We start from the raw sequence: 6,354 nt of genomic DNA, 5'->3' as shown, positions 1-6,354 counted from the left end.
GAGAGAGAGAGAGAGAAAGAGAGAGAGAAAAAGAGAGAGCGAAAGAGAGAGAGAGAAAGAGAGAGCGAAAGAGAGAGAGAAAAAGGAGGGAGGGAAAAAGAGAGATATGAAAATTTTTAGTCACAAAAAAAAGGGAGAGCAGAAAATCCCAGAGCATCTTTCATGGCCCTCTGCCAGTTCTTTTCTGGGTCTCTGGATGGGCACATACTCAAAAGTGATTTATCACCATTTTCATTCACATGCCTGGGAGAGCTTAGATAAATAGGAGAAAGACTAATGTGCAAAAATCCCCAGAAACTCAAAGAAAAGAGGGGAAAGGTACATTTATAATAGTATTCCTTCTTACAAAGAACTGGAAGTGAAATTGCGGACTATCTGAACAACATGGTACATGAATGTCATGGAGTATTATTGCTCTACAAGACACAACAAATATGAAGGCACAGAGAAACTGTATGAAGTTGTATAAACTGAAACAAAAGGAAGTAATCAAAACCAAAACCAATTATGCAAATGATTACAATAATGTCAAGGAAATCAACATGGAAAGACCAAGCTGGACTTCAGAGTCCTTAAAGTATGTCTCCTTGCTCTCAGCAAAGAGTAAAGAATGAGCCATATACTGCAAGACAGGGCCTATACATTACTTGGTTTGAATTATATATATATATTTTTTACATGGAAGGATTCTGTGAATGTTTAAGAGTGTGTATCAGATGATGGCTGCACCAAAAGAAAAAAGATTTATTTTTAAATTGTTTTTTTTTTTTAATAATAAGAAGGAAGAGCAAGAACACAAGAGAATTCTGGAGTCTCCTCTTTTGGGTTGTTTGTAGAGGGCAGGGGGATATTCTTTTCTTTTTGCATCTAGACAGAGGAGGAAATGCAAGAACCAGGAGTAGACAGATAGTAATCTGGTATCTGAAAAGTTTGCCCAGTCTAGTTAGTGAATATGTTTTTCAGCCCAGTCCTATGGGCTAAAGAATAATGAGAATACTGAAGGCAACTTCTTTCTTACTATTACAAGTAACTGACTGGTTAAGACACATACCTTGGGCAATCCTATACCTAATACAGGCAAGGTTGATTCCATGTCTTTCAGGTGTCATTCACATAAAGAGGAAAATTGGAAAGTCAATCTTTCCCACCCATGAATAATAAATCAAAACTGGATAATAATACCTGTCCAGTACTTTCAGAGACCAGAAAAGAGATGTGCAGATCAGTTCTCTAAGGAACGGGTGTTGGTTTATTTGTCATTATTGATATCATCTTCATAATCTGATATTATGATAACATATCATAGTTAGATAACTATGAAAGATAACGGAGAATCAAAAGTTCCTTCCCTGGAGGCTAACAACAACAGCCTTCTCTCACCATCCCATATCACTTCTTAGAACTATGAAGTCACAACATCTCATAATTGTCTCAGTGAGATCCCATCTTAAAAATCATTTTGTTCTCTAGCAATGCTGTAGGTACTTAAAGTTAAGAGGGCAGAACATGAAGCTCCCTTTCTTCCTTGCAGAGACATAAGCTACATGGAACATTGCAAACAATGTCAGACTCAGTTGATGAATTAGTTAGCTTAGTTTAAATGCTTTCTTATTCTCTTTTTTAAAATTCTGTATTGCAAGGGATAGTTTTGGGTCATGTATAGGAGGCAGGATTTTGTAGAGAAATGAAAGTAATGTAAAAGAGTTTCTTAACCTAGTGTCAAAAAATGCTTAAAGGCTTTATGAATAGATTTCAAGGGATCTGTAAAATAAGAAATCACATCTTCATTTTTATTTCCTTTAAAACTCATGCAGCTCTTTCTACTACTTCTCACTCTCCAAATACAGAGAGAGAGAGAGAGAAGAGAGAGAGAGAGAGAGAGAGAGAGAGAGAGAGAGAGAGAGAGAGAAGAGAGAAGAGAGAGAGAGAGAGAAGAGAGAAGAGAGAGAGAGAGAGAGAGAGAGAGAAAGAGAGAAGAGAGAGAGAGAGAAGAGAGAGAGAGAGAAGAGAGAGAGAGAGAGAAGAGAGGAGAGAAGAGAGAGAGAGAGAGAGAGAGAGAGAAGAGAGAGAGAGAGAGAGATTTTTTGAGTATCTCTGAATTATTTGGCAAAAGGAGGAGGGTTCTTCAATTACACCACTTTATAGAGAAAATGACCACCTGCTGAAAGATGAATCCAACTGCCACACTGTGCTTGACAGAAGTCATTGACATGGAGGAAAACTACAGAACCAAGCTGTCTGTGAAATGTCAATTCAACAGTTCCTCAAATTGCTTCCTGTTTGATATTTTAATCTCTGGAGAGAGTATACATTGCTTGTTCAAATTTCTTGCCATTTTTTTCCTGTGATTCAGAGAATTTGATAAAAAGAATTTAATCCTTTACTGTAGAGGCTCATAAGCAACTGAATCTAGTCATTGTGTGCACTGATCTAGAGACAGATTTCTCTTTTTATTAAAGATTTTTAATTTTCAAAACATATGCATGGATAATTTTTCAACATAAATTCTTGCAAAACCCTGTGTTCTGATTTCCCCCTTTCTCCCCACCCTCTCCCCTAGATAACAAATAATCTAATATATGTTAAACATGGTAAAAGTATATGATAAGCAATACATATTTATACAATTATCTTGCTGCACAAGAAAAATCAAATCAAAAAGGAAAAAATGAGAACGAAAATAAAATACAAGCAAACAACAACAAAAAGAATGAGAATGCTATGTTGTGATCCACACTCAGTTCCCACAGTCCTCTCTCTGGATATAAAAGGCTCTCTTCATCACAAGGTCATTGAAACTGGTTTGAATTATTTCATTGTTGAAGAGAGCCATGTCCATCAGAATTGATCATCATATAATCTTGCTATTGCCATGTACAATGATCTCCTGATTCTGCTCATTTCATTTAATCTCTCCAGGCCTTTCTGAAATCATCCTGCTAATCATTTCTTAGAGAACAATAATATTCCATAACATTCGTATACCATAACTCATTCAACCATTCTCCAACTGATGGGAGCCATTCTCCACTCTGTTTTTAGTTTCTTCCCACTACAAAAAGAGCTGCCACAAACATTTTTGCACATATGGGTCCCTTTCCCTCTTTAAGATCTTTTTAAAATCTCTTTAAGATATAAGGCCAGTAGAAACACTGCTGGATCAAAGGGTATGCACAGTTTGATAACTTTTGGAATTTATAGTTCCAAACTGCTCTCCAGAATGGTTGGATCCGTTCACAATTCCACCAACAATGTATCAGTGTCCCAGTTTTCCCCCATCCCCTCCAACATTCGTCATTGTCCTTGCCTGTCATTTTAGCTCATCTGAGAGGTGTGTAGTGGTACTTCAGAGTTGTCTGAATTTGCATTTCTCTAATCAACGGTGATTTAAAGCATCTTTTCATATGACTAGAAATGGTTTTAATTTAGTCATCTGAAAATTGTCTGTTTGTATCCTTTGACAATTTATCAATTGGAGAGTGGCTTGAATTATTATAAATTTGAGCCAATTCTCTATGTATTTTAGAAATGAGGCCTTTATCAGAACCTTTGAATGTAAAAATGTTTTCCCAATTTATTGTTCCCCTTCCAATCTTGTCTGCATTAGTTTTGTTTGTACAAAAAGTTTTTAACTTAATATAATCAAAATTATATTTTTGTTCAATAATGATTTCCAGTTCTTCTTTGGCCACAAATTCATTCCTTCTCCATAGATATCCATAGATCCATAGAGAGGTAAAAAATATTTTTTCCTTATAGTTTGTTTATAATATCATAAAAATGAACCTATTTCAACCTTATCTTAGTGTAGGGTGTTAGGTATAGATCAATGACTAGTTTCTGCCATACTAGTTTCCAATTTTCCTAGCAGTTTTGTCAAATATTGAGTTTTTTATCTACTAGGGTTTGGGGGTTTGTCAAATACTAGATTACTATAGTCATTAACTTTTTTTGTCCTGTGAATCTAACCTATTCCACTGATCAACTACTCTATTTCTTAGCCAGTACCAAATGGTTTTGATGACTTCGCTGCAATATAATTTTAGATCTGGCACAGCTAAGCCACCTCCATTTGCATTTTTTTCATTAATTCCCTTAAAATTCTTGACCATTTTTTCTTCCAGATGAATTTTGTCATTATTTTTTTTAGCTCTGTAAAATAATTTCTTGGGAGTTTGATTGGTATAGCATTGAATAAGTTAATTTAGGTGAGTACTGTCATTTTTATTAAATTAGCTCAGCCTACTCATGAGCACTTGATAATTTCCCAGTTGATTAGATTTGACTTTACTTGTGCAGAAATTGTTTGGCAGTTGTGTTCATATAGCTCCTGACTTTACCTTGGCAGATAGATTCCCAAATAGTTTATATTATCACCAGTTATTTTAAATGGAATTTCTGTTTGTATCTCTTGCTGTTGGATTTTGTTGGTAATATATAAAAATAATGATTTGTGTGGGTTTGTTTTGTATTCTGCAACTTTGCTAAAGTTGTGCATTGTTTCTAGTAGTTTTTCACTTGATTTTCTAGGGTTCTTTAAGTACACCATCATATTAAATGGTCAAAGGATATGAACAGAAATTTTCAGATGATGAAATTGAAACTATTTCCACTCATATGAAAGAGTGTCACAATCACTATTGATCAGAGAAATGCAAATTAAGACAACTCTGAGATATCTGTCAGATTAGCTAAGATGACAGGAAAGAATAATGATGAATGTTGGAGGGGATGCGGAAAAACTGGGACACTGATGCATTGTTGGTGGAGTTGTGAACGAATCCAACCATTTTGGAGAGCAATCTGTAAGTATGCCCAAAAAAGTTATCAAACTGTGCATACCCTTTGATCCAGCAGTGCTACTACTGGGCTTATACCCCAAAGAGATACTAAAGAAGGGAAAGGGACCTGTATATGGTTTGTGGCAGCCCTGTTTGTAGTGGCTAGAAACTGGAAAATGAATAGATGCCCATCAATTGGAGAATGGTTGGGTAAATTATGGTATATGAATGTTATGGAATATTATTGTTCTGTAAGAAATGACCAGCAGGATGAATACAGAAAGGCTTGGAGACCCTGATGCTAAGTGAAATGAGCAGAACCAGGAGATCATTATATAGTTCAACAATGAATCTATATGAGGATGGAAGTGGATTTCTTCGACAAAAGGAAGATCTAACTCAGTTTCAATTGTCAGTGATGGACAGAAGCAGCTACACCCAAAGAAAAAACACTGGGAAATGAATGTGAACTGTTTGTATTTTTGTTTTTCTTCCCGAGTTATTTTTACCTTCTGAATCCAATTCTTCCTGTGCAACAAGAGAACTGTTTGGTTCTGCACACATATATTGTATCTAGGATATACTGTGACATATTTAACATGTATAGGACTGATTGCCATCTGGAGGAGGGGGTGGAGGGAGGGAGGGAAAAAGTTGGAACAGAAGTGAGTGCAAGGGATAATGTTGTAAAGGAATTTTTTTCAAAATAAAAAAAAATACTTAAAAAAAAGTACACCATCATATCATCTGCAAAGAGTGATAATTTGGTTTCCTCGTTACCTACTCTAATTTCTTTAATCTCTTTTTCTTCTCTTATTGCCAAAGCTAACATTTCTAATATAATATTGAATAGTAATGGTGATAGTGGGCAACTTTGTTTCATCCCTGATCTTATTGTGAATGGTTCTGTTTTGTCCCCGTTATGTATAGTCTTGCCGATGATTTTAAATAGATTCTAACTGATCATTTTAAGAAAAACTCCATTTGTTCCTATACTAGAGAGAGATTTCTTAGTGAAGAAGAAAAGAGTGAGGTTTTTTGTGACTCAAAGTCCAGTAGCAGATGTGTGTAATTACATATATTTAGGTCTAGTTTTGCTTTTAAGATTTTTGTAAGTATATATGCTCTTGTACTACACTTTGAAGGATATAAATGAGTCAATGTTGCTAGCTATAAAATAGAAATACATATACACACATTTACATACAACTATATTGGTAAATAAGACCATTATTCCCCTATTATAACCTTTATATATTGGAAGTTTATTTAATATTTCACATGTAGAATACAGAGAGAGAAAACAACATTAACACTGTATTAAGGCTATTGATATTTCACTTGAGACAGTAATCCTAGACCAGTTTTCTGACATTTGCCTGATAATTTAAGTATTAGAACTCCTTTGGATGATTTATGTCTTCATTAATCATAATATAACCTGTATCTATTAATTGTCCTTCCCCTTTATCCTTTATCCCTAAAACCAGCCATGGTTCCATCCTCTTTTCCCAATAACATTTTAAGTACAATGTAGGAAAAATTACAGGGAAAATGTCTATCTAGGCCCAGA

Source organism: Antechinus flavipes, chromosome 5, assembly GCF_016432865.1.
Source record: "Antechinus flavipes isolate AdamAnt ecotype Samford, QLD, Australia chromosome 5, AdamAnt_v2, whole genome shotgun sequence".
Taxonomy (NCBI): Eukaryota; Metazoa; Chordata; class Mammalia; order Dasyuromorphia; family Dasyuridae; genus Antechinus; species Antechinus flavipes.
Note: the sequence above shows the minus strand (reverse complement) of the source record.